This window comes from Giraffa tippelskirchi, chromosome 3 (genome assembly GCF_054371585.1).
Source record: "Giraffa tippelskirchi isolate mGirTip1 chromosome 3, T2T-mGirTip1v1.2.pri, whole genome shotgun sequence".
NCBI classification, from domain to species: domain Eukaryota; kingdom Metazoa; phylum Chordata; class Mammalia; order Artiodactyla; family Giraffidae; genus Giraffa; species Giraffa tippelskirchi.
Genome location: NC_137277.1, coordinates 123,083,257 through 123,109,517, shown reverse-complemented (window position 1 = coordinate 123,109,517; position 26,261 = coordinate 123,083,257). Strand labels below are relative to the sequence as shown.

Below are 26,261 nucleotides of genomic sequence, written 5' to 3'. Positions count from 1 at the left end.
TTCCTTCTCCAGTGCATGAGAGTGAAAAGTGAAAGTGAAGTCGCTCAGTCGTGTCCGACTCTTCGCGACCCTATGGACTGCAGCCTACCAGGCTCCTCCGTCCATGGGATTTTCCAGGCAAGAAGAGTACTGGAGTCGGGTGCCATTGCCTTCTCTGTAAGATGACATAAGGAACCCCTTTCTGAGCACTGAGTCTGACAGTCAGTGAGGAAACAATGCAGGACACCATGCCGTTCCCCCCAAGACTGACTGTTGAAAAGAGCAGCCCAGGCAAAAGCAGACAGTCCCCTCGCCCACTGCCCTCTGCATCTCCTAGGAGCTATGCAGGACCAGTCAACACCACACTCTTCAAAAGACACGTGGCCTGGTGCTGTCTGCAGTTCTATTTGGAGAGGATCACCTAAGAAACATTGATGAAAAGCCTTGGATGTGCAGCCCTTGAGTGCTAAGAACAGAGCCCAGTAGGGAGGGGGCCAGAGAGGATGGGAGAGGGTAGGAGGTAACCCAAGTCCAAAACTAACCGTTAGTCACTGCTTCTCCAATCTGGACGCAGGCCATTCAGAATGCCTACGACTGCAGGGTTGATGGTTTCTAGTGACTAAAAGCGTGATTCATAAAATATTGAAGATGACTCTGATTCTGGGGTGGTTTTTTACACGCAGAGGTTTAACTCAGGAAGATGCTGGCAGTCTTGTAGGGATTAACCCCTATGAAGGCTATTCTGCCAGCACATAGCCTGTCTGGATACAGAACAGGAAAGTCATTTAATGAAGTCTTCAGGTTCTATAGATGGGCAAATTTAAAGGCTGTGGGCAACTACGTAAATAAAGATGCAAAGGGGAAAATCCACTTATAGGTACAACCCTTGAACAATGGGAGAGCTGGGATTTCAGAAAACACTTACTGTCTAGCTCACTCCATAAACAGCTTTAAGCAGCATAATTCCAATTTATAAAAAATGAACGAAGGAAGGGAAAGAGGGAGGCAGAGAGAGAGAGGGAATAATGAACATTAAAACAGCTTAAAGGTTATCTGTTTCATCACCAGGCTTACTTTATTCTATTATATGTAGACTTCAATTTTACTGCGAGTTTCAAATCAATGCGATGCATTCTGACGAGGTGGTAATTTACATCCCAGAACTTATTAAATAAGAAATCACATTTCAAAAAAAAGTCATTACCACTAAAAATAAAAATGGAAGCTAGCTATTTATATGCTGCCTGTCATCATGCCCTCTCACACACACAGCAGGATAAAAACAAAGACATATGTGGTGCAAAAAGTTACTCTCCCCGTCACTAGAGCCAAGGATGCATGCAGCAGAATGGTAAACCAGGGAGGCATGCCCACAGGCAGATATCCTGCTTGCTGAGTTGGTTACTTTCAGTTCATTTCCATCTACTAGTTTAGCTAATCAGCAAGTAAATATCATTTCCTCAAGCACACAGTGTGCCAAATCCAGAAGAGAGTGTAGTGGCCAGTTCTCTGGATCCCAAAGGATCTGCAGAATATTAGCTCTACAGCATGACACGGAGCATGAGCTCAAGACCAGTCAGTCAGTCAGTCTCTTTTTCTCATTGTCTCTCTGAGAGAATCAGAGCGAATGGTTTTGTAGCAAGGTAATGGCTTTCACTGAACAAAATAAAAAGATGGACGGCATATTTACAGGCAGCTCAACGCATGTTCTAAATTACAGGATTTGCACATAGATGATCAATAATACACCAAGCATAACCTCTCTCAACTCACCTCCACTTACATACTTGCCAGAGTCGCAGCCACTAGTCCTACTGTAAGATGCCCAGGGATCTAGACTATTCTCCCTGGATGCCCGCTCCAATCCAATTTCACCAGTTTTTAGCCAAGAAACGCTGTTGCCTGCTCCCAGTCCTGCATATGCCAGTTGGATTTCTGGATACAATTACATAATACTATATATTTACAGTAATCATAAGAACTAACAGGTACTATGTCCCGGACATTGCTTTAAGGACTTTGTATTAGCTGACACAATTCTCTCAGCAATCCTGTGAGATATGTCTGATAATTAGGCTTAGGCAGAATCTTAAAGATGCAGTGTGTGGATTCGCACATATTCTTTCCCCATCACAATGACCAGTGATTTCCAGAAGCTCTGAAGTTCCACCTGAGTCCTGAGTGAAGATGATATGGGGCATATTCCGCCTCTACTTGCGGTGGACATAACAGTAAGAACAAGAAATAAACCTTTTTGCTTTAAAAAAAAAAAAGAAAGAAAGAAAGAAAACAGGCCACAACCCAATTTCAAGCTAAAAGCTGCAGATCTATGACAGAACATAGGCAGTCTGGCTCCACAACCTGCACTTTTAACTACTAGGCTTGGCTACACAAATATTAGATAGACTGATATTCATGAGGATAAAAAAGAAAACATAGTTTCTTTAAATTAGGTTAAATGCTTTAGAAAGACTTGCTAAAACCATTTTGTTGAAAAATAACCAACTTCACACCAGGTATGAGCAAGATATTTGTGAAAGACTGGGAGGAAAGGAAAAAAATCATAAAAATGTAAAATCCTGGGCTGGGATGATCTGACATGTCTTGACATGTATATGCTTGCTTTGTATTAACCCCAGGCAACTGGAAATCGGGGGCAGCATGTTCTGGATACGGTTCATAACAAGCTCAATTCAAAACACTGACCACTGAATCCATATTCCAAAAGGAGTCTACATATTTTAGGTGTAGACACATAAACTTCATACACATAAAATTACAATTGGAACACTGATATCTAAGTTCCCAGGTTTACCATACTTTTTCTTAAACAAAACACCCAGTCCTAATCAGAGCCGGTAAAAAGGCTTCTGCTGCGTGTAGGAGTGTTTACACATACAAACTCCCCCCACACACACCAGAGCTATCGAGAACCTCAAAACTAAAAATGCTATCAAACAAATCTAGTGTTGCCCACATTGGACATCAAGCTCCTTGAGAGCAGGGTTTGCCTGCTTTGTTTACTTCTGTATCCCCAGCGCCTAGAAAATTGCCCACCACCTATAAGGCAATCAAATGACATTTGTTGAATGAATGACTGTACAAGTGATGAATGAGAATCACATGCAGCTGTCATATGGGCTAGGTGGCACTCAGTCTAGATGAGCAAAACAGCATAGGGATTTGAAACAGTAATGAAGGTGAACGTGGTCTTGATATGTGACTTAATTGTTTTATATGACTTAATTCTTTACTTGACTCTGACCCATCAGGATAATGAACAAATAATAGCATAAAACATGATGTATGCAGAAAGCTAAAAATACTGCCTAATGGAAGAGAAAGGAAAGGAATCAAGTCATACCTGCCTACTAAGGACCAGAAGCCCCCAGATGCATTTTCATTTTAAAACACAAAAATCTGTACAGCAGGTCTCCTCCTCTTTAAGAGAAGTATCTGTGGACCTAATGGCCCCTTAGCTTACTCTCCTTTAAGACTTGGCTTATTACTAACAGCAAAAAGTTTTATCTAGTGTGATTGAAGAGTGGAATGAAAACTTCACGGCCACTTACTGATGATTTCCTTATAAACGACTAAGGAATAGAGTGTCAATAAGCATCTGTTGAAATAATTAAAATAAATGAAATATACTTGGAAATGATATTCATCTAAGTTACTTCTTCAGAAGGTTTTTCAGGCAGAGGGGCACAGCACACAGGCAAGAAGCATTAGCCAGAGGCTCAAAAGGCTTTCAAATGACCTCAACAGCTCAACAGTATGTGGTTTTCACCCTAGCACAGCCTCTCCAGGCCCCAGTTTCATAGGAAAGGGACTTGAAGACGATTTTAGGCTTAAGTCCACCATATTCTAGGTGACCTCAAGCAAGTCACAGCCAGGGCTCTGACTTTTAAAAGCCCTGGTCATTTTTGCCCCTTCCTCCAGCAATTATATATTAATTACATAGCAAGTACCTATTAATTACATATTATATTTTACAACTTTGTATGAGTATTCTACTATTATATATGAAATCTTTTGCTTTAACTTAGAAGTTCTATTTTTCTATTGATTTTAAAAGAAATAAAAATATTTTTATGGGTGCAGTACAAAAGTATTTTATGCCCTCAAGACTGCCTTGAAGAAAGTAGGGAAAACCATTAGTCCATTCAGGTATGACCTAAATCAAATCCCTTATGATTATACAGTGGAGGTGACAAATAGATTCAGGGGTTATATCTGATAGAGTGCCTGAAGAACTATGAACGGAGGTTTGTGACACTCTACAGGAGGCAGTGATCAAGACCACCCCCAAGAAAAACAAATGCAAAAAGGAAAACTGGTTGTCTGAGAAGGCCTTACAAATAGTTGAGAAAAGAAGAGAAGCTATAGGCAAAGGAGAAAAGGAAAGATATACCCATTTGAATGAAGAGTTTCAAAGAATAGCAAGGAGAGATAAGAAAGCCTTCCTCAGTGATCAATGCAAAGAAATACAGGAAAACAATAGAATGGGAAAGACTAGAGATCTCTTCAAGAAAACTAGAGTTACCAGGGGAACACTGCATGCAAAGATGGGCACAATAAAGGACAGAAATTGTATGGACCTAACAGAAGCAGAAGATATTAAGAAGAAGTGGCAAGAAAACACAGAAGAACTATACAAAAAAGATCTTCATGACCCAGATAACCACGATGGTGTGATCACTCATCTAGAGTCAGACATCCTGGAATGCGAAGTCAAGTGGGCCTTAGGAAGCATCACTATGAACAAAGCTAGTGGAGGGGATGGAATTCCAGCTGAGTTGTTTCAAATCCTAAGAGATGACGCTATGAAAGTGCTGCACTCAATATGCCAGCCAATTTGGAAAACTTAGCAGTGGCCATAGGACTGGAAAAAGTCAGTGTTCATTCCAACCCCAAAGAAAGGCAATGCTAAAGAATGCTCAAACTACCGCACAATTGCACTCATCTCACATGCTAGCAAAGTAATGCTCAAAATTCTCCAAGACAGGCTTCAACAGTATGTGAACCATGAACTTCCAGATGTTCAAGCTGGATTTAGAAAAGGCAGAGGAACCAGAGATCAAACTGCCAACATCTGTTGGATCATCAAAAAAGTGAGAGTTCCAGAAAAACATCTACTTCTGCTTTATTCACTATGCCAAAGCCTTTGACTGTGTGGATCACAATAAACTGTGGAAAATTCTTAAGGAGATGGGAATACCAGACCACCTTACCTGCCTCCTGAGAAATCTGTATGCAGGTCAGGAAGCAACAGTTAGAACTGGACATGGAACAACAGACTGGTTCCAAATTGGGAAAGGAGTACATCAAGGCTGTATATTGTCACCCTGCTTATTTAACTTATATGCAGAGGACATCATGCAAAATGTCAGGCTGTATAAGGCGCAAGCTGGAAATCAAGACTGCCAGGAGAGATATCAATAACCTCAGATATGCAGATAACACCACCCTTATGGCAGAAAGCGAGGAACTAAAGAGCCTCTTGATGAAAGTAAAAGATGAGAGTGAAAAAGTTGGCTTAAAACTCAACATTCAGAAAACTAAGATCATGGCATCTGGTCCTATCACTTCATGGCAAATAGATGGGGAAACATTGAGAAACTATTTTAGTGGGCTCCAAAATCACTGCAGATGGTGGTTGCAGCCATGAAATTAAAAGATGCTTGCTCCTTGGAAGAAAAGTTATGACCAACCTAGACAGCATATTAAAACGCAGAGACATTACTTTGCCAACAAAGGTCCACCTAGTCAAAGCTATGATTTTTCCAGTAGTCACATATGGATGTGAGAGTTGGACTATAAAGAAAGCTGAGAGCTGAAGAATTGATGCTTTTGAACTGTGGTGTGGGTGAAGACTCTTGAGAGTCCCTTGGATTGCAAGGAGATCAAACCAGTCCATCCTAAAGGAAATCAGTCCTGAATATTCATTGGAAGAACTGATGCTGAAGGTGAAACTCTAATAACTTTGGCCACCTGATGCAAAAAAACTGACTCATTTGAAAAGACCCTGATGCTGGGAAAGATTCAAGGCCGGAGGAGAAGTGGACAACAGAGGATGAGATGGTTGGATGGCATCACTGACTCAATGGACATGAATTTGAGTAAGCTCCGGGAGTTGGCGATGGACAGGGAAGCTTGAAGTGCTGCAGTCCATGGGATCACAAAGAGTTGGACATGACTGAGTGACCGAACTGACTGACTGCTTGTTACAGAGAACAAGTCAACCTAAACCTATGTCTTGGGAACATGGAACATCAGACGTCTCTCGGCACGTCCCTTCACCCACATCCCACAAACCAGACCATGTACAAGAGCTGTGTTCATACAATGATCATGGGATCAGACTGACACTGGAGGAAGATGATGTGGCTACACATGCAGCGGAGCAGGAGGAAGCAAGGTTGTATCCTTCAAGCCTGGAAAGCCAGTGAGACAGAAACCAACTCAATAGCATAGTGGTAACTAAACTATGAGCATGCTAGGGAAAAGAGGCCACAGCAGCTGCAATAACAACTCAGCTGGACTTGATGGCCAACCAGACCCTCACTGTGCTCCTATCTTCTATACAGGCTCCAAGATTTTCTGGTCTAAGCAATTCAAATGCAATTCACTCAACAAATATTTATAGAGGGCTTCCTATATGCCAAATACTGTCCAAAACACTTGATCTACCTGGTTAGGAAATGAAAGCAAAACTCCCTGTCCTGGGGCTAATATTCTTCTGGGACAATAGTCTATATAAAACTAAGTATAATAAACAAGCATATTGCACATTTGAAGGTGTAAGAAATATAAAGAAAGAGGGTAGAATGCGGAGAATCAGGAATTCTAGGCGGGGGTAGGTATCATAATATTAAATAGACACCACAAAGCAATCCTAACTAAGGTGAAGTTTCACAGAGACATGAAGGCAGTGAGATAAATACCTGGAGGAAAAGCATTCTGGCAAGAGGCAATAGCTTGAGCAAGGGCTTGAAGATAGGAATGTACCTCTCTGACTCCCTAACTTAAAGGAACTTAAGGAGAAAATTGAAGGAGAAAACTAAAATCTGTTATCAGCCACTGAAAGCAATCTCTATTATAGCAGGAAGAAGGGAGTAGTAAGATCTACAGTTGATCCTGGAACACAGATCTGAACTCTAAGGGCCCACTTACATGCAATTTTTTTTTTCCCAATAGTAAGTACTACAACACCACACCATCTGAGGTTGTTTGTATCCAAGGATGTAGAAACTTGCATAGAAGAATTATGGATACAGAGGAACTCAATACACAGAGGGTCACCATAAGTTATACGTGGATTTTCAACAACTCAGAAGGTCAGTGTCCTAACACCCAACTGTTCAAGGGTTAGTTGTAATTCAAACAAGCAGAGTCTGAAATGTCCACTAAGAAATTAGACATGTGGACCCTGAAACTAGAGACAGAGGTGAAGGCTATAGGTATGCCTTTGGTATTGTGACAGAGAAGGGTTAAATGCCCATCATTTCCCAGTCTAGACTTTCCTGTGCAATTACACAGAGATCATGTGACACAGTTCCGGTCAAAAGAATATGAATGGAAGTTAATTACGCTCCTTCCAGACCTGGCCATACACCCCTGCAATCCTGTCCATGCTCTCTCTTGCCTTTCCTCAGCAACTACAAACAGTTAACAGTCAGTTGCTCAGTTGTGTTTGACTCTTTGCAACCCCATGGACTATAGCTCGCCAGGCTTCTCTGTCCATGAAATCCTCCAGGCAAGAATACTGGAGTGACCTCATTTTAAAGATGGCAGCATCATAAGATAAAAGGCTCTCAGTCCTCCAAGTCACTGTTGGAGGACTGCTGCCAAGGAGGGCTGCCCTACCCATATAGTGTGTGGTACCCCATATGCGCCCTACTCATATACAGTGAGAAACTATGAGTTAATTGTGTCATGCCCCTGAGATTTCTAGGACTGTTATTACAGCAGCTAGCTTGAATTGCCCTAATGCAATAGACACACTGAAATCTCTGAATGCCACAAGCGAACACCATCGAAGAATAGATCTGTCTGTGTCCATGCTCAGTCGTGTCCAACACTTTGTGACCCCGTGGACTGTGGTCCGCCAGGCTCCTCTGTCCATGGGATTCTTCAGGCAAGAATACTGGAATGAGTTGCCATTTCCTCCTCAGAGGGTCTTTCTGACCCAGGAATCGAATTCAAGTCTCTTGCATCTCCTGTATTGGTAGTTGGGTTCTTCTACCACTGGTGCCACCTGGGAAGCCCAACAGAGCAAATACTTAAAGTGGAAACAACCAGCATCCTCTTTTGAAAAGGGTGAATGAAGATGTCCTGATTTCCAAGGACACTAATCAAATCTTATCTTACCAGAATGTCTAAATTGTCTCATCTTTTTCTCCCTGAAATTATGTCTTCCTTAGACTTCAGGAACCCATTTCTTCCCTGATTTTCTGCTTGTCTCACTAGCTATTCCATTTTTTCTGCCTATCCTTGACATGGAGTGGTCTAACTTGACTGAGACACCTTCCTGAGGTTCCGATTCACTCTAAAATCTTTAAGTTTCACTTTCACAGTCACCAGTGCACCTGTAACCTGTAGTCTTCACCTATCTTGAGTTGTAATCCCTATTAGACACATCTGTCTTATGGAGCACAATGGTTAACTTTATGTATCAACTTGATTGGATCACAGGGAGAGCAGATATTAGACTAACATCATTTCTGGATTATGTCTATGAGGATGCTCCTGGATGAGATCAGCACTTGAATCAACAGACTGAGGAAAGCAGACTGTTCTCTTCAATGTGGGTGGACATCATCTAATCTACAGTGGGCCTGAATAGAACAAAAAGGCTAAGAAAAAGAGAACTTGCCTCTCCGCCTGACTTTGGAGCTGGGATGTTGTGTTCTCCTGCCTTCAGAATGAGATTTACACCACTGGAACCTCAGGTTGCAGACTAGGACTGAACTACTCCACCTTTTTCTTGGACCTCGAGTTTGGGGAATTCTCAGTCTCCATAACCACAGGACAGCATACTAAAAAGAAGAGACATCACTTTGCTGACAAAAGCCCATATAGTCAAAGCTATGGTGTTTCCAGTAGTCATGTACGGATGTGAGAGCTAGACCATAAAGAAGGCTGAACCCCAAAGAATTGATGCTTTCAAACTGTGGTGTTGGAGAAGACACTTAAGAGTCCCTTGGACAGCGAGGGGATCAAAGCAGTCAATCCTAAAGGAAATCAATCCCGAATATTCATTGGAAGGACTGATGCTGAAGCTCCAATACTTTGGCCACCTGATATGAAGAGCCAACTCATTGGAAAAGACTCTGATGCTGGGAAAGATTGAAGGCAGGAGAAGGGGACAACAGAAGATGAGATGGTTGGATAGCATCACTGACTCAGTGGACATGAGACTGAGCAAGTTCCAGGAGATAGTGAAGGACAGGGACGCCTGGCGTGCTGCAGTTCATGGAGTCACAAAGAGTCGGACGCAACTTAGCAACTGAACAATAACCACATGAGTGTCTGCATGAGCGTGTGTGCGTGTGTGTTTGCGTGTGTTTCTCCTATTGGCTCTGTTTCTCTGGAGAGAAATGACTAATATGTGGGCTATGGGCACTGTAAACTTAAATCTGTATTCTAACACACACACATCTGTATTTTGCTGTCCTATCTATACATTATCCTTCTGGTCACCTGAATTACAAATTCAAAGTTGCTCCTGACTCTCACTTTTCTTTCCCAGCCCCATATCCAACATCAGGTCATTTCAACCTTCTATCTTTCTGCTGGAAGCGATCACCTAGAAAAATTTCCTTTCTAGGCACAAGGCCATAGGTAAATTTTATCTTTTAACAAGGCTTTTGCCCTTTCCCTACCAGACTCTCCTTTAAATTAGCTCAAGTTCAAAGCTTCTAAATATTATTATAAAAGATGATTGAATTTCATTAGGATTTGGCCCTAAAGGGGACTCAAATCTTGAACTGAAGATCATGAGAGATTTTAGCCAAGTAATTTAAGATGGACAGAGAGGCCTGGCATGCTGCAATTCATGGGGTCGCAAAGAGTCGGACACGACTGAGCGACTGAACTGAACTGAATTTAAGACAGTGAGTGAATATACCCCATATATTCCCAGATGCCTAGGAAAGAAGCCCCACAAAAGCAGCAGTCTTCTGGCCCTATGCCCATGGCTAGGCAAAGTGACTACTATCGCATCTTCTGGAAACCACTAACACAGTTGCTGTCCTTTACCTGACAAAGCATGTCAAGTAGCACCCCTTAGGATTCCAGGTCACTAGGACCACACACACACACCCGACCTCAGCACATATTGGGTCCTGCCTGACAGAGTGACAGGCGTCACCTGTAACCCTCCCTGGGCTAAAAGCTCTCTCCTTCCCCAAGGACTAGCATTGCAGAAGACAATGCTACAGCTGGCACTTTTTACTCATATCTGCCAAATCCATGTACCAACTTAATCAATGAAAAGAAAGAAGCTTTGTTTCAATTTTCAAACTCTGTCTGTGGGCAGTCTAAACCACTCCACACCCATCTCACAGGTCTCCTCTTTCTCCAAACCTACTGCATCTTTCTCTAAACCCGATGCATCAATTCAGATTCATTTTCTCTTTCACCTGGACTATTGCAATAACCTCCTAACTGGTTCCAACCCAGCTGTCTTTCCTTCACTCCGTTATCAGAGTAGCTCCTGCAGACACTTCTGATCCTAACTCTCTTGCTTTAAACCATTCAGGACAAACACTGGAGTGACCAAGGGGGAATGCACAAGGATTGTAAGTGCGGCACTGTTTATAACACAGGATAGACTGGGGAGGAAGGAGGGAAGGCTAATCCATGGGGGATATGGTTAAATAAATCCTGTTACAGCCACATACAGAATATTATGCAGCAGGTAAACATGATAGCTGGTTTTACATGTGTTGATAGAAACAAAGAAAGATGAACTAGACATACTGCTCATGAAACAGCAAGTTTCAGAACTTGAAATGTATCTTCAGGAGCTAATGAAACACAAAACCCTCAAGATATTTTCTCTCAATACAAAGGTATCTAAAGGGATATAAAAGGGCCTGAAAAGTCACTCCCCAGGCTGGTAAGAGCTCTGAGGCAGAGGGACACAGAATAGGATTGAGGGAAGGAGATGGAGCGACTGCCCTCATGAGCGTTCAAAACTTGTATCTACAAGTATTCACAAAGTGTACATTAATTTAAAATGGTAATTAAATGCCAATGAAAAAATAATAACTCAAATCTTTTTAAAACCTCCCTGCATCACTAAGAAAAAAGCAGCCCAATAAGAAAACAGACAAATGATACGCACTTCACAGAAGAAATTATTGATCAACATACACAGGAAAATATTCTCAATGTTGCTCATAAAAGGGATGTCTACTAAAATATTACGTGCCTATTTTTCACCTATCAGTTTGCCAAAGTTTCTCTTGGCTCCAACCACCTTGGAGGGACATGAGCGAGCTTAATCTTGGGCTTGGCAATTTCCCCTTTGTGTTTCCTCTGAAGTTCCTCCAAAGTTTACTGGAAGAACTCAAAAGAACAAAGAAATATAGGCAAGGATGTGTGCTGCTATGTGTGTGTGTGTGTGTGTGTGTGCACTGTTACACATTCACAATAGTGAACACTTGACAACTTCAATGCCCATCAACAGGAAAGTGGTTAAACAAAATACAGGACATTGATACAATGAAATGCCACAGATCTTAAAAAGAATGAGGCAGATCCAAACACGCTGACGTGTAAAGATGACAGCAATGTATTGTTCAAGGGACCATAGCAAGTTTTATATTTATAAATATCTGGGACACACAGAAACTGGTAACAGAAGTCACCCCTGGGATGATTCTGGTGGGGGAAGGCATTCACTTTTCCTTTTAAATACTTGAGTACTACGGGGGGGGCGGATACTGTAGAAGGAGATATAGTGACAATGGGTCATTTGGGGCAAAAGTTAAATTGAAAATGTATATGTGTATTTTTTAACTCACTGCTCTCAGAGTAAATTACAAATGTCTAAACACAGCGTGTAACGTCTTTATCTGGCTCCCCAACCCCCTCCAGGGTCAACTTCCAACACTTGCCATCGTGAATCCCACGGTCTAACACTAAAACTGCCGCTCTCGGAAAATGGCATGTTCTTTCCTCTGCTCACAATGAATGTTTTCTTCCCTGCCCTTGCCACAAGCAAATTCCTGGGCATCCCCTGAGCCAAAGTCCCCTCCTCTGAGTTGCTCCTGACCAGGCCTGCAGAATCATCACTCCGCCCAAAGTGTTCCCAGAGCCCATCTCCATGGAAGAATCAGGCTGGGGGACCAGGGGCTCCAGACTCCTGACCACTCCGGTGTTGAAAAGGTCATGGAAGGTTTTATGGGTGAGGCTAGCAGGGTCTGTAGGGGACCAGGAAGGGGAAAGCAGAGAGAGAAAACCCAAGATGCTGAGTGAGGGAGAGGCAAAAGGACTGAAGATCCTGCAAGAAGCAGGAAGGGGAGGTGGGCTAAACAAAACAGACCAAGGCACCATCTTTACCAGAACAAGGAGGTCCAATACCTATGAGAGGAGGGGTAAAGGCTGCTGAAAACAAAACTAGCCCAGGATGGACCTTCACCTCCTTAATCAAGGCCGAGCCAGGCTCTCTGCTTTGTTGAGGGTGCAGGTGATACAGGAAGGGAGTATGGCACAACCTTTAAAAGAATGACAGCCATTGAGGATGACATAAACTGGTTAGAACCAATGAGATCCAAGGTGGTGGATGAGTTGACTTCCGCTAGACTCTGAGCCTCAGTATACACTCATTGTAACTCCTATCAGCAAGCTGAATGACACACCCATAGGGCCCATGACAGTTCCCGAGGCTGACCAAGAAGTCAAAAAATGGGCAATGGCCCAACTCCTGGAAATCCCCACCCCTTCACCCAAAATAGTTGGGATAATACTTGTTCCCTAGCCTACGAAATTAACCCAGCCCATAAAAACTAACTACCCCATATTTCAGAGCCTCTCACCTTCTCAGATGGCCCACACTATGTCTATAGAGTCTGCATCTCCTTGAATAAACCTTCCTTCACTGTACTATTGTTCACTCTTGAATTCTTTCCTTCATGAAGCCAAGAACTCACACTTGGTGGTCATCCCAGGGACTCACCTAAGACCTAGGATGTGACCATCCTCTCACACCCCACATTGTCTCCTGCAACACAGGAGGCCTAAGGAGTGCCGACTCCCAGCTTGAGGACCATTGCCAGCTGTGGTCTAGCCTCATGCCTTATAAGAACAGAGGTCCAATTTTTTTTACCACAGTAATTCTCAGACTTCAGAGCCTATCAGTCATGTGCAAGGCTTGTTAAAGGAGCCTGCTGAGCCCCAATCCTGAGTTTCTGATCCAGTAGATCTGGGGTGGAGGTTCAAGGACATACATATTTGAATGAAGTCCCAGGTGATGCTGCTGCTGCTGATCTGCTGACCCACACTTTGAGAATCTGCTTTAAATCATCCTCCCAAAGAAGGTATTTGCACTCAAAAGTTCAAACACATACTGCCAGCATCATCTTTGAAAGATTTCCAGGATGCCCACAGAGTTTGATTCTCAACACTGTCTGCACAGCAGTCACCTCATAGCCAAACCCAAGTCTGTGTTCCTGATGCTCAGTGAAGCCAAACAAACTGAAACTCCGAGTTTGGAGCAGAGAAAGGCTTATTTATCACAAGGGCTAAGCAAGGAGAATGGGAAGCTCATACTCAAAGGCTCGAACTCTCCAACACTTTCTATTTAAAAACAACATTTGAGATTCAGGGTATATGACTTTCTTCTGATTGATGGTGGTGAGGTAACAGAGCAGTGCTCCAGGAATCTTGTACTCAGTATGGAGTCACCATCCTCCACCTGTTTGGGGGCCTTAGTTCTGGTAGAAGAACCCTAAGATGTGTATCAGATTGCTAAGTACATCCCCTGAAGAGGAACCACAACTCTGCTTTATTGCTCTACTGTTCTTTCTTGACTGCTTTTCCTTTGTTCCTGCATTTCCTCACTTCCCTAATCACTAACTGCTTGAATCTGCCCTTTGGAACTCAGGGAAGGTCTGGGAGGATGAAGTCTTTTCCTTACAAACAAGAATCAGGGAACACAGAAAGTTTCTTATACCCAGGAAGGCCCCACAAGAGTCCTGCTTAGTTTTGATCTGGAAGTTTTACAAAAGATATCCATGCTTGGGTCTCATCCCTAGAAATTTGGAGGCAGTTTGTCCGTGGGAGGGGGTAAGAAATATTTTTTTAAGCTCCCCTGGTTAATGCAATGAGCAGCAGGATTGAGAAGTACAGCCTTGGGGAATCATTGGAAGGAATGGGAGTGAGTGCAAGGACCCTAGAGCTGGGGATAATTATACAGATTGGGCAAAATCCTTAAATCCAAAGAGCTTCTTTACCAAGGATGTAATTTCAACTACCCCAGCTGTTTTCTACAAGAGGCAGGGCAGCCATGTTCAAGTAACTAGTTCACAGGATGCTGTACACAAAGCAGACAAACAAGACATAATTTAAAACAAATGATTTTGATATAAGTATTTTGAAAAATCAAACAAAAAAACAAGTTGGGGAGGGATAAGCTTGGAGTTTGGGACTGACATACATACACTACTATATTTAAAATAAATAACCAATAAGGACCTACTGTATAGCATAGGGAACTCTGCTCAGTATTCTGGAATAAGCTGAATGGGGAAGAGAATTTGAAAAGGAATAGATACATGTATATGTATACCTGAATCACTCTGTTGAATACCTGAAATTAACACAATATTGTTAATCAAGCATATTCCAATATAAAATAAAACAAAAACGAAACAACAAAAAATTTAATGAGCAATTCCAAAATAGGTACCCTGTGGTCAAAACTCAGTTACTATTTCTCTTCATTGACACACATACACTCACACACATGCTAAGTAGCTTTAGTTCGTGCCCAACTCTTTGAAACCTTACGGACTGTAACCCACTAGGCTCTCTGTCCAGGGGATTCTCCAGGAATACTGGAGTAGGTTAGGTTGCCATGCCCTCCTCCAGGGTATCTTCCTAACCCAGGGATCAAACCCACATCTCTTAGGTCTCCTGCATTGGTAGGCAGGTTCTTTACCACTAGAGCCACCAGGGAAGCGTGTGCATGCACGCACACACAGACAAACACACACACATACCACACAGAGACACACACCACATACACACCACAGACACACACACACAGACACACACCCACACCTGTAATTTTCATAAAATAGAATCCAGGCTATCCCACCATGGAAGGGACCAGGATCACTCATCCATACTTAGATTTCCCCTAAGTCTCCCACATATCCATTCAGCATTTGCTGAAAGCCTGCTAGGTCCCCAGGCACAGAGGTAGGGATGCAAAAATTAATAAGACAGAGAAATATAGTCTCTACCTATAAGGAATTGACAGGCTAGAAGAAAGCAATAAGCATCTAAACAAACCAAAAGTATAATGAAGTGTTAAAGGCACTGTGACAGTTATTTCTATGAGGTACAGTGAAGCCAGAAAGGAAAGTGAGTCTTATTTCACCAGGGGAGCTGGGATTAGCAATTATGATGAGGTATAGACCATGGATGTATTTCCATTTATTTGGATCTTCTTTATTTTCTTTCAACAGTGGTTTGTAGCTTCAAAATTCAAGTTTTGTACTTCTTTTTCCCAAGGAAACAAATTCCTAAGGAAAAATGTTATTTCTAAGTATTTTATTTGTTTTGATGCCATTGTTCGTGAAATGGTTTTCTTAACTTCCTTTTCAAACTTTTCACTGCTATTACATAAAATATAATCGATTCTGTATATTTATTTTGTTTGTATTCTGTGAACTTGCTGAACTCATTTATTAGTTCAAATAGCTTTTCAGTGAATTTTTAGTATTTTCTGTATGGAAGACTAAAGTAAAACTGAAAGCGTTAGTCACTCAGTCACGTCCAACTCTTTGCGACCCCATGCTCTGTAGCCCACCAGGCTCCTCTGTCCGTGGGATTTTCCAGGCAAGAATACTGGAGTGGGTTGCCATTCCCTTCTCCAAGGGATCTTTCCCACCCAGGGATGGAATCAGAGTCTCCTGCATTGTGGGTAGATTCTTTACTGTCTGAGCCAGACTTTGTCACTTGCAAATACAATTTTACTTCTTCCTTTTCAATCTGGATACTTTTCTCCTTCTAGCCTGTTTGCCCTAACTAGAACCTCCAGTACCACACTGATGGTGAGAGTAGATATCCCGATCTTAGGGAAAAAGCATTCAGTCTTTCATTGTTAAGTACGATGGTAAGCTGTAGGCTTTTCATAAATGTTCTTTATCAGATTTAGGGTAACTATTTCTAGTTTGTTGAGGATTCTGATACAGAAAGGGTGAAATAAAATGAAAGTGAAAGTTTCTCAGTCATGTCTGACTCTTTGCGACCCCATGGACTATACAGTCCATGGAATTCTCCAGGCCAGAATACTGGAATGGGTAGCCGTCCCTTTCTCCAAGGGTCTTCCCAACCCAGGAATTGAACCCAGGTCTCCTGCATTGTAGGCAGATTCTTTACCAGCTGAGCCACGAGAGAAGCCCCCGGAAAGGGTAGATTTTGTGAAATGCTTTTTCTGTGTCTATTCAGATGATTGTGACTTTTGTTATTTTATTAATATGAAGTATGACATTAATTGATTTCCAGATGTTAAACTAACCTTGCATCCTGGGATACGTTTCACTGGTTACTGAGTATAATGCTTTTACATATTGATGGATTCGGTTTGACAATATATAGCCTACATTTTAACTTTGAAAGTAAAATAATCCTGCCTTCTTGAGAAATGATCTTTGCTATCACTGTTAAAAACAGAACACTGGGGATTTCTCTGGTGGTCCAATGGTTAAGAATCCACCTGCCAATGCAGGGGACACCAGTTTGATCCCTAGTGGAAGAAGATCCCACACAGTAAAGAGCAACTAAGCCTGTGCACCACAACTATTGGGCCCACACTCTAGATCCCAAGGGCTGCAGCTATTGAAGCCTGGGCACCTAGAGCCCAAGCTCCACAATAAGAGAAGTCACCACAATGAGAAGGCTGTGCACCACAATGAGAAGTAGCCCCTACTCACTGCAACTAGAAAAAGCTGGGGTGAAGCAAAGAAGACCCAGTGCAGCCAAAAATAAATAACTTTTCTAAAGAATACAATGCTGCACTGAAGACTGACCAACTTGTCTTAGAAATTTAAAAATAATATTGCTTGTGCTAGGCGATTCATTTGTGTGATGCCTCAGAACTTTAAAGCTCACAGTAACCTTAGTGTTTTGTCCTAAACTACCTTTAATGATAAACTAACAAATTACTAAAAATCGGTATTAATTATATTATTATATTATTTACCTAAATGGCATTGTTAAACTGAATCATAACCTGTATTTTCTTCTCTAAATTCTATTGAAAGTCCAAGAAGAGTAGACTTAAATACTGAAGTATTAATATCTGTAGTAAACCAACCAAGTCTAATTTTAACAGTATTTAAGTCTCTCTTGGGCTTCCCAGGTGGCACAGTGGTAAAGAATCTGTCTGCCAATGCAGGAGGCACAAGAGAGGCGGGTTTGATCCCTGGGTCAGGAAGATCCCCTGGAAAAGGAAATGGCAATCTGCTCCAGTATTCTTGCCTGGAAAATCCCAATGACAGAGGAGCGGGGCAGGCTATAGTCCACAGTGTCTCAAAGAGTCAGACACCACTGAGCACACACATACACAAACAAGTTTCTCTTACTTAACCTCCATCAATACATCATATCTTTACAAGATTATCACATTGGGAAAATAAGTAAGATTTTTTTCTGTTTCTCTAAATAAGAAGTACACTATGACAGAAAAACTCTGATGGAGGGTCCCATCAACACAAGGTGTTGTTGTACATTCACTTTGAGTTCCTATTACTAAATGATCACAATATATATAACTGGGAATGCCAGAATGAGATTCATTATAAACCTTGTTTTTCTTCCACTAGGCTTTCACACATACTCCACCATGCCTTACGTATTCTAGACATTTAAAATCATAGGCATGACTTCTGGTAAGGAAGGAAAGGAAAGAAGAGGTCAATAAATCCTTTCTCTAAAAAACAACCCAATACATGGATAAAATTGTCAAAACAACCATTTCAGGTCTCTGGGAAATAATGAAAGGCATATGATAAATTTGGATGCATAAGTTCATAAAATAATGCTCAGCTTTGGGTAAGTACAGTAGGACTCTGACAAGAGCGACCACCCAGCCCAGTTCAATGAGTAGGATGGTGATTCAAGGGCCAAGTTGAATGTGAAAACTAGTAGCACCACTGCCAGAAAAGACTGACTTGATATGGACCAGAGGTTGGAAAAACTATGCCCACCTCTTCTAGGCTGAGGTTGCAATCTCAGTTACAGAGGAGGTAGATTGGGCTTGAAGCATCTTAAAAAGTCTCATCCCCAAAGTATTGCCACTTTCTGACCCATCTCATCACATCTTCAGCACTAAACAGAGTTCTGGGTGTTCAATGTTATTCTATATATATTATTCTTGAAACGTACAGTCTGAAAATGGTATGAAGAAGACAATCCCATTCACAATGATTTGAAAAGAATGAAATACCTAGGAAGAAAATTAACAGAAGTGCAAGATTTTTACACTAGAAGCTACAAACATTACCTAAAGACCTAAATAAAAGGGAAAATGTTCTACTATGATATCCAGTAATGCCAAGATGGAAATTCTACAAAAATCAATCTATTGATTCAACAGAAACACTATGAAAATCCATATATATATATACATTTGGGGGGGGGGGGTGGCTGCACCTGGCCTTAGTTATGGTATATAGGATCTTTTAGTTGCAGCATGTGGGATCTAGTTCCCTGACCAGGGATCGAACCCAGGCCCCCTGCTTGGGGAGCCCACAGTCTTAGACACTAGACTACCAGGAAAGTCCCAAATATCCATATATTTTTATTTTAAAAAATGGGCATGCTGTTCATGACATTTATATAGAAATTCAAAGGAGCTAGAAAAGTCACAATAATTGTTTAAAAGACATACAAAGATGGAAGATTTACACTATCTGGTTTCAGCAGCAAAAGACTACAATAATCAAAACAGTGTGATATTAGCATAAAAACAGATACAATTATTAATCAAACAGAACTGAGAGTCCAAAAAAATAAAGTTATGGTGAATTAATTTTTGACAAAAGTGCCAATGCAATTCAGTAGGGGATATGACAACCTTTTCAACAATGGCACTGGGAAACTAAATGTCTACATACAAAAGAAGAAAAATGAATATAGATCCTTACCCTTACACCATATACAAAAAAGAAATTAACTAAAATGGGAGATACTGCTTTGGGAATGATCTCCAGTATTCATTTACTTGCTCCAAGTAAAAAATCCTTCCTATTCCTGAAAAAAAAAATTAACTAAAATGGACAGTTGACTAAAATAGATGGATAAGACTTGTAAAACTGTAAAACTTGTGGAGGGAAATGTAGGAGAAAATCTTTATGACCTTGGATTAAGTGTTAAGATTTCTTAGATATGACACTAAAAGCACAATCCATAAAAGAAAAAGTTGATAACTGAATATGATCAAAATGTAAATATTCTGCACTTCAAAAGCTACCATTAACAAAATGGAAAGACCAGACAATACTGGGAGAAAATACTTTTAAGTCATATTTTTGATCAATGACTGATACATACATATATATATCATAATATTCAATGTCAAACATCTCAATTAAAAACACAGACAAATAATTGAAACAGTATTTTACCAAAGAAATGGTTAAAAAGTACATGAAAAGGTGCTCAACAACATCAGTCATTAGGAAAACACAAATTAAAACAGTGAAATACTACTACATATCCATTTGAATGATAAGCAATAAAAAAACAGTGACAAATGTTAGCAGAAGATTTAGAAAATATAACTCTCATATACTGCTAGTAGGAATGTAAAATGATACAGCCACATTGGAAACCATTTTCAGTTTTTTAAAAGGTTAAACAGTTACCATATAATTCAGCAATTTCACTCCTAGGTATTCAATATATAGCCAAGAGAAATGAAAACCTACATAAAAAAACGAAAGTACACACAATATGTAAGTATTCATAGCCATATTATTAACAGACCCCAAACTGGGAGCAATCTGAATGCCCATTAACTAAATGGATAAACTAAATGCTGGGTATCTGTACAATGGAACACTATTCAACAATTAAAAAGAATAAACTAACCCCACACATACAGTCAACTAATTGTTGTTCTAAGAACACTCAATGGATAAAGGATAGTCTTTTCAACAAATGGCACTGGGAAAGCTAGAAAGTCAAACGCAAAATAATGAAATGAGACCCTAATACCACTCAGAAAAATTAACTTAAAATGGATCAAAGACTTAAACATAAGACCTAATACTATAAACTCCTAGAAGAAAACAAAAGAAAGACACTCCTTGGCATTGGTCTTGGTGATAATTTTTTGGATCTAACACCAAAAGCACAAGCAACAAAATCAAAAATCAAAAGTAGGACAATATCACACTAAAAAGTTGCACAACAAAAGAAATAATAAACAAAATGAAAACGCAAACCATGGAATGGGAGAAAATATTTGCAAACCAAATGTCAATAAGCAGTTAATATCCAAAACATATAAATTACTCATACAACTCAATAACAATATGATTTTTAACAGGCAGATTAACTATATAGACATATCCAAAGAAGACATCCAAACGGCCAAAAGATACAGGAAAAGATGCTCAACATAGTTAATCACTAGGGAAATGCAAATCAAAACCACAATGAGATATCATCTCACACCTGTTAGAATGGCTATTATTAAAAAGACAAGCATAACAATTGTTGGCAAGGATGTGCAGGAAAGGGAACCCTTGTACACTGTTGGTAGGAATGTAAATTGGCTCAGCCATTATGGAAAACTGTATGAAGTTTCCTCAGAAAATTAAAAAGAGAATCACCATATGATCCAGCAATACCACTTCTGGGTATATATCCAAGGAAATGAAGACATCATATGGAAAAGATGTCTGAACTTCCATGTTTACAGTAACACTGTTCACAATAGCCAAGATGTGGAAACAAGAGCCCACCAATGGATTAACGGATAAAGAACACACAATGGAATATTACTCAGCCATGAGAAGGAAATCCTGCCATTTGCAATAATAAGAATGTACCTTGAGGGCATTATGTTAAGTGAGGATAAATCAGACAAAAAAGGCAAATACTGTATGATATAACTGTATGAATCTTAAAAAAGCTGAAGTCATAAGAACAGAGAACAGAGGGAATTTCCTGGCCATCCAATGGTTAGGACTCTTCGCTTCTACTGCAGGAAGCACAGGTTCAATCCCTTGTCTAGGAACTAAGATCCTGCATGCTATGCAGTGTGGCCCCTCCCCCAAAAAAACATCCTAAAGAACAGAATGATGGTTACCAGGGGCTGGGGAGATGGTATCACTACAAACTTACAACTAGTAGATAAATAAGTCCTGGAGATCTGATGCTCAAAAAAGAAATAATAACTATACAACATGATAGAGGTGTTAGCTAACACTGTAATGATAATCATATCACAGTATATAAATGTATCAAATTAGCACATTGTACCTTAAACCTATACAATATTATATATCAAATATATTTCAATTAAATAAAATGAATAAAATACTGACACCTGCTACTGACATGGATGAAACCCAAAACCATTTGAAAGGAGCAAAACATGAAAGACTACATGTTACATGGTTTCGTTTATATGAAATTTCTAGGCAAGACAAATATATAGAAACAAAAATTTGTGGTTACTTAGGGCTAGGTGGCTCAGACGGTAAAGCATCTGCCTACGATGTGGGAGACCTGGGTTCAATCCCTGGGTTGGGAAGATCTCCTGGAGAAGGAAATGGCAACCCACTCCAGTATTCTTGCCTGGGAAATCCCATGGATGGAGGAGCCTGGTAGACTACAGTCCATGGGGTTGCAAAGAGTCAGACACGACAGAGCGACTTGACTCACTCAGGGCTAGGAACAAGCACTGAATGTGAACAGGCATTAGAGAACTTTTGGGGGTGAGGTAATGAATCACGGTTGCATAACTCAATAATTTTACAACTGGCAGATCTTCTATGTAAATTATACCTCAACAAAAATCATAGCTTGGATGGCACAGCAAATAAGTTTGTTTTCCATCCCTACACTGCCTCTGTCACTCCCACAGCAGGAAATCCACAGTGTCACTCCCTAACAGGGAGAATGCTAATTATATGGAATGAAACTTGCCAAGATCTTTTTGCTAAATTACAGCAAAGGCTAGTCTTTGCATCGCCAACAGGCTGTGGTGAAACTGGTACTAAAGCATTTGGCTTTCAAGTGCCTAAGACACTAAGAGAGTGTGGTATGTCCTTCAGTATTGGGATAAATGATACTGGTTTCTATTTACCCCCATTGACTTAAAAGTGAATTCCCAGCAGAAAGTATTACGAGAAGAAAACCCCAGATGCAGATGTTTAAGTTATGGTGTGTGTTGATTCTTATAATATTAAATCAAGCAATATTCTCAAGTTCTGAAAAACTATCAGCCTGCTTGCTGAGTGGAGCACTGGTTACACAGAGGCATAGGGGAGCCCCTGGAGTATTTCAGCACTAAGCAAAATCTATTTTCATCAAAAGAAGAAAACAGAAAGAAGGCAGAAGCGGAGCGGTGGTATCGAAAACACAAATCAGCAAGAATGTTTTCTAACCTCTGCCCATGCATCAGTTTCTTAAGAAGGACTTTCAGGGGACTGCACCATTTCTTTCCTCCCATCCTGTTTTCTATCCCTCTTCTGAAGATTTCTGGTGGAAGTGAAAAAGAACAGAAGAAAAAATAAAGGGACAAAAACTCCACCTTCTCATCAACACTGACTTCGAGTGTTCGTTTTCCTCTGTAACCATGCAAACCCCAGACAAATTCTGATGATAGCCATCAATTAAGCCTATGTACCCAGGCATATACAATCAGCCTTCTGTATCCCTGGGTTCTGCACCTGCAGATTCAACCATCCTTGATCAAATATATTCCAAAAAGGGGATTTCCTGGCAGCCCAGTGGTTCAGACTCCGCACTTCCACTGCAGGAGGCACAGGTTCAATCCATGATCAGGGAACTAAGATCTCACATGCCTCGACATGGGAAAAAAATTCTAAATAAAATTCCAGAAAGTTCCAAAAAGCAAAACTTGAATTTGCTGTGCTGGTAGCTATTTACACTGTACTATGCACATTGCATTTGCAATTATTTACATAGTATTTACATTTCATTAGGTATTTCATTAGGTATTAAATCATCTATAGGTGATTTAAAGTATCCCAGGGGATGGGTACAGGTTGTATGCAAATAATATATCATTTTACAAGAGACTAGAGCATGATTCTGAATTTTCCTTTATGTGAGATGTCAACTTGCTGATGCTAAGCTTAACTCAAAAGTGAAATAGGTCCTGAATGGCTGTGAATATCGTCCATTGAAAAACAGATCATGGGACTTCCCTGGTGGTCCAGTGGTTACGAACCCACCTTCAATGCAGGGGAGTCGGTTTCAATCCCCGGTTAGGGAGCTAGGATCCTACATGCCTCAAAGCAACTACTGAGACTGGGCCACAACTACTGAGACCATGCACCACAACTAAGACCCAAGGCAGCCAAGTAAATATTTTTAAAAAAAGGAAAAACAGATCATTTCATATGTCATTCCTAAACAGTAATAAAAAAAAGACTGTGACACAGGACAACATTAAGCCTAAAGTTGTCTAATCCAGCAAGTGTACACTTTCGGCAGACAGGGCCAACAGCTTATCAGAGAGTCTGTTGCAGGGAGTGTACCACACCCCAACAACCACCTCACTGTGGTGACATACTGTCTCCCCATCCCATTGACAGTATGTGAGCTTTCCCTCAGTGTCTGGCTTTCCTACAGCTGCCATAACAAATTACCACAAATTCAGTGACTGAGAATAACACAAGTTTATTATTTTATAGTTCTGGAGGTCAGAAGTCCATAATAGGTCTCACTGAGCAACTAAGTGAGCAAAATTCAAGGTGTTGGCAGGGCTGCAGTCTACTGGAGGCTCTGTAATGTTTCCTTGCCTTTCCAGCTCCTAAAGGTGGCCTGCATTCCCTGGCTCCTGGCCCCATATTACCCTGACCTCTGCTTCTGTCATTACATCACCTTCTCTGAGCTTGACCGTCTTGCCACCCTCATAGAAGTAGCTTTGTGATTCCATAAGACCCACTCAGAAAATCCAGGATAATCCTCCCATCTCAATATCCCTTACTTAATCACACCTAATTCTGTAGTGTCCCATTAGCCATGTAAGGTCACCTGTTCACAGATTCCAGGGACAGACATGGGTTGAGGGTGGGGCTTATTCTGCCTAAAACACACCTAGTAATAAAACACTCTTTAGGGATACGAATTTTAGCACATTTAGTGTCCCCTCTTATGGGTAAGTAACGTACTCATGTATGGTTTCTATCAAATTGTTTCTAAATATTTTGGTTTTTTATATGTTGAAATAGATCTGTTAAGAGGGTTGAATGTTTGTATTCCCCATTAAATTCATATGTTGAAATCCTAACCCTTACTGTGATAGTATGAGGAGGTGGGACCTCTGGGGTAATTAGGTCATGAGGGTGGAGCCCTCATGAATGGCATTAGCACCCTTATAAGAAGGGACACAAAAGCTGGCTCTGTCTCTCTGCTCTCTACCATGTGAAGATACCGGAAGAAGCTTACTACCTGTAACAAGGAAGAGGGCCCTGACCAGAACCCAACCACCCTGGTGTCAGATTTCCAGCCTCCAGAACTGAGAAATAAAGTTCTGTTACTGATAAACCACTGGGTCTACAGTGTTTCATTACAGTAGCCCAAGCTAAAACACAGATTGTATCATTTAAATCATTCAGCATTCCTGCAGTTATTTTCAGATCTAAGAATCTGAGCTCCTGATTAAGGCTCTTGAGACGAGCTTTGCAACCTGTCCTTTGGAAAGACTTTTTATTTACATGCTCAGCAGCAGCATATTAGAGTGCTCATTTCACACCACTTGTGCCATCATGAAATATTACTATTTTATTCAATCATTGCCAATTTGGTTGGCAATGTTAGCCTAATGTTTAAACATGTATGTCTTTTCTTTCCAGTGACAATGTGTTCTAGACATCATATTTACTAGTAACCTGAATCTCTTCCTTTGGAATTGTCTGGCTGTGTCCTTTGCCCATTTTCTCATATGATAGGACTTTTCTTCCTGTGTGTGTGTGTTAGCGGCTCAGTCATGTCTGACTCTTTGAGACCCCGTGGACTGGAGGCCACCAGGCTCCTCTGTCCATGGACTTTTCCAGGCAAGAATACTGGAGTAGGTAGCCATGTCTGTCTTTAAGACTGTTACACTGCTTAATATCTTCTATAAAGGCATTTTAAAAATATCTAGTTCTTCACCTTCTTTTTGCACTGCATTTATAGATGTTTGGGACTAAACAGTTAAATCCTCATTTAAAAACTGTGCTTAGTCATCAGGCTCTTCCCTTTGGTACATTATTTTCCCTTGTGTTGACTTTCTTTATTGCTTATAATTGGAGTATAACAGAACACTGAACTGCAAGCAGAAAATGTTCTATATTTGAGTCTTAATATAAAAATATTCTCAGACTAACCATGTAAGAATCAGATGACTTTTTACAGTAAATTGTTTAAATACAGGGCCAGCAAACTATGAGACTTGTTACATATTTTTTTATGGCCCATGAGCTGTTTGGGAGAAAAGAAAGGGACATACAACAGAGACAGTACAGCCCACCAAACCTAAAGTATTTGCTACCTGGTCCTTTACAGAAAAGCAATTCATCTGAGATGTACTTTATTGCATATTGAGAAAAATATAAACCTACTCTCTTTCAAAGAAAATTGACCAACTGTTCTGACTCTATTGTAGCCTTCTATCCTTTAAATTTGACAGGCCACTTCAACTCAAAAAAGAAATAAAAAATGCACAATCTCTCTTATCACAATGAACTGCAAATTAAACTGACATGTTGTCATGATCGGTTTGGAAAAGATCACCAAGGTTTAGGATATTAAACACTCTAGAGGGTAGGGGGAAATGCCAACACTGATTTCCTTGG

The 26,261-nt window shown here is 40.7% G+C and overlaps 1 protein-coding gene across 1 annotated transcript in view; it reads right to left on the bottom strand.

Annotated features, from left to right (window-relative positions):
• The window catches only part of TMEM163 (transmembrane protein 163), a 259,119-nt gene that overhangs the window by 140,561 nt on the left and 92,297 nt on the right, over nucleotides 1-26,261 (bottom strand). The gene's annotated exons all lie outside the window — the stretch shown is intronic.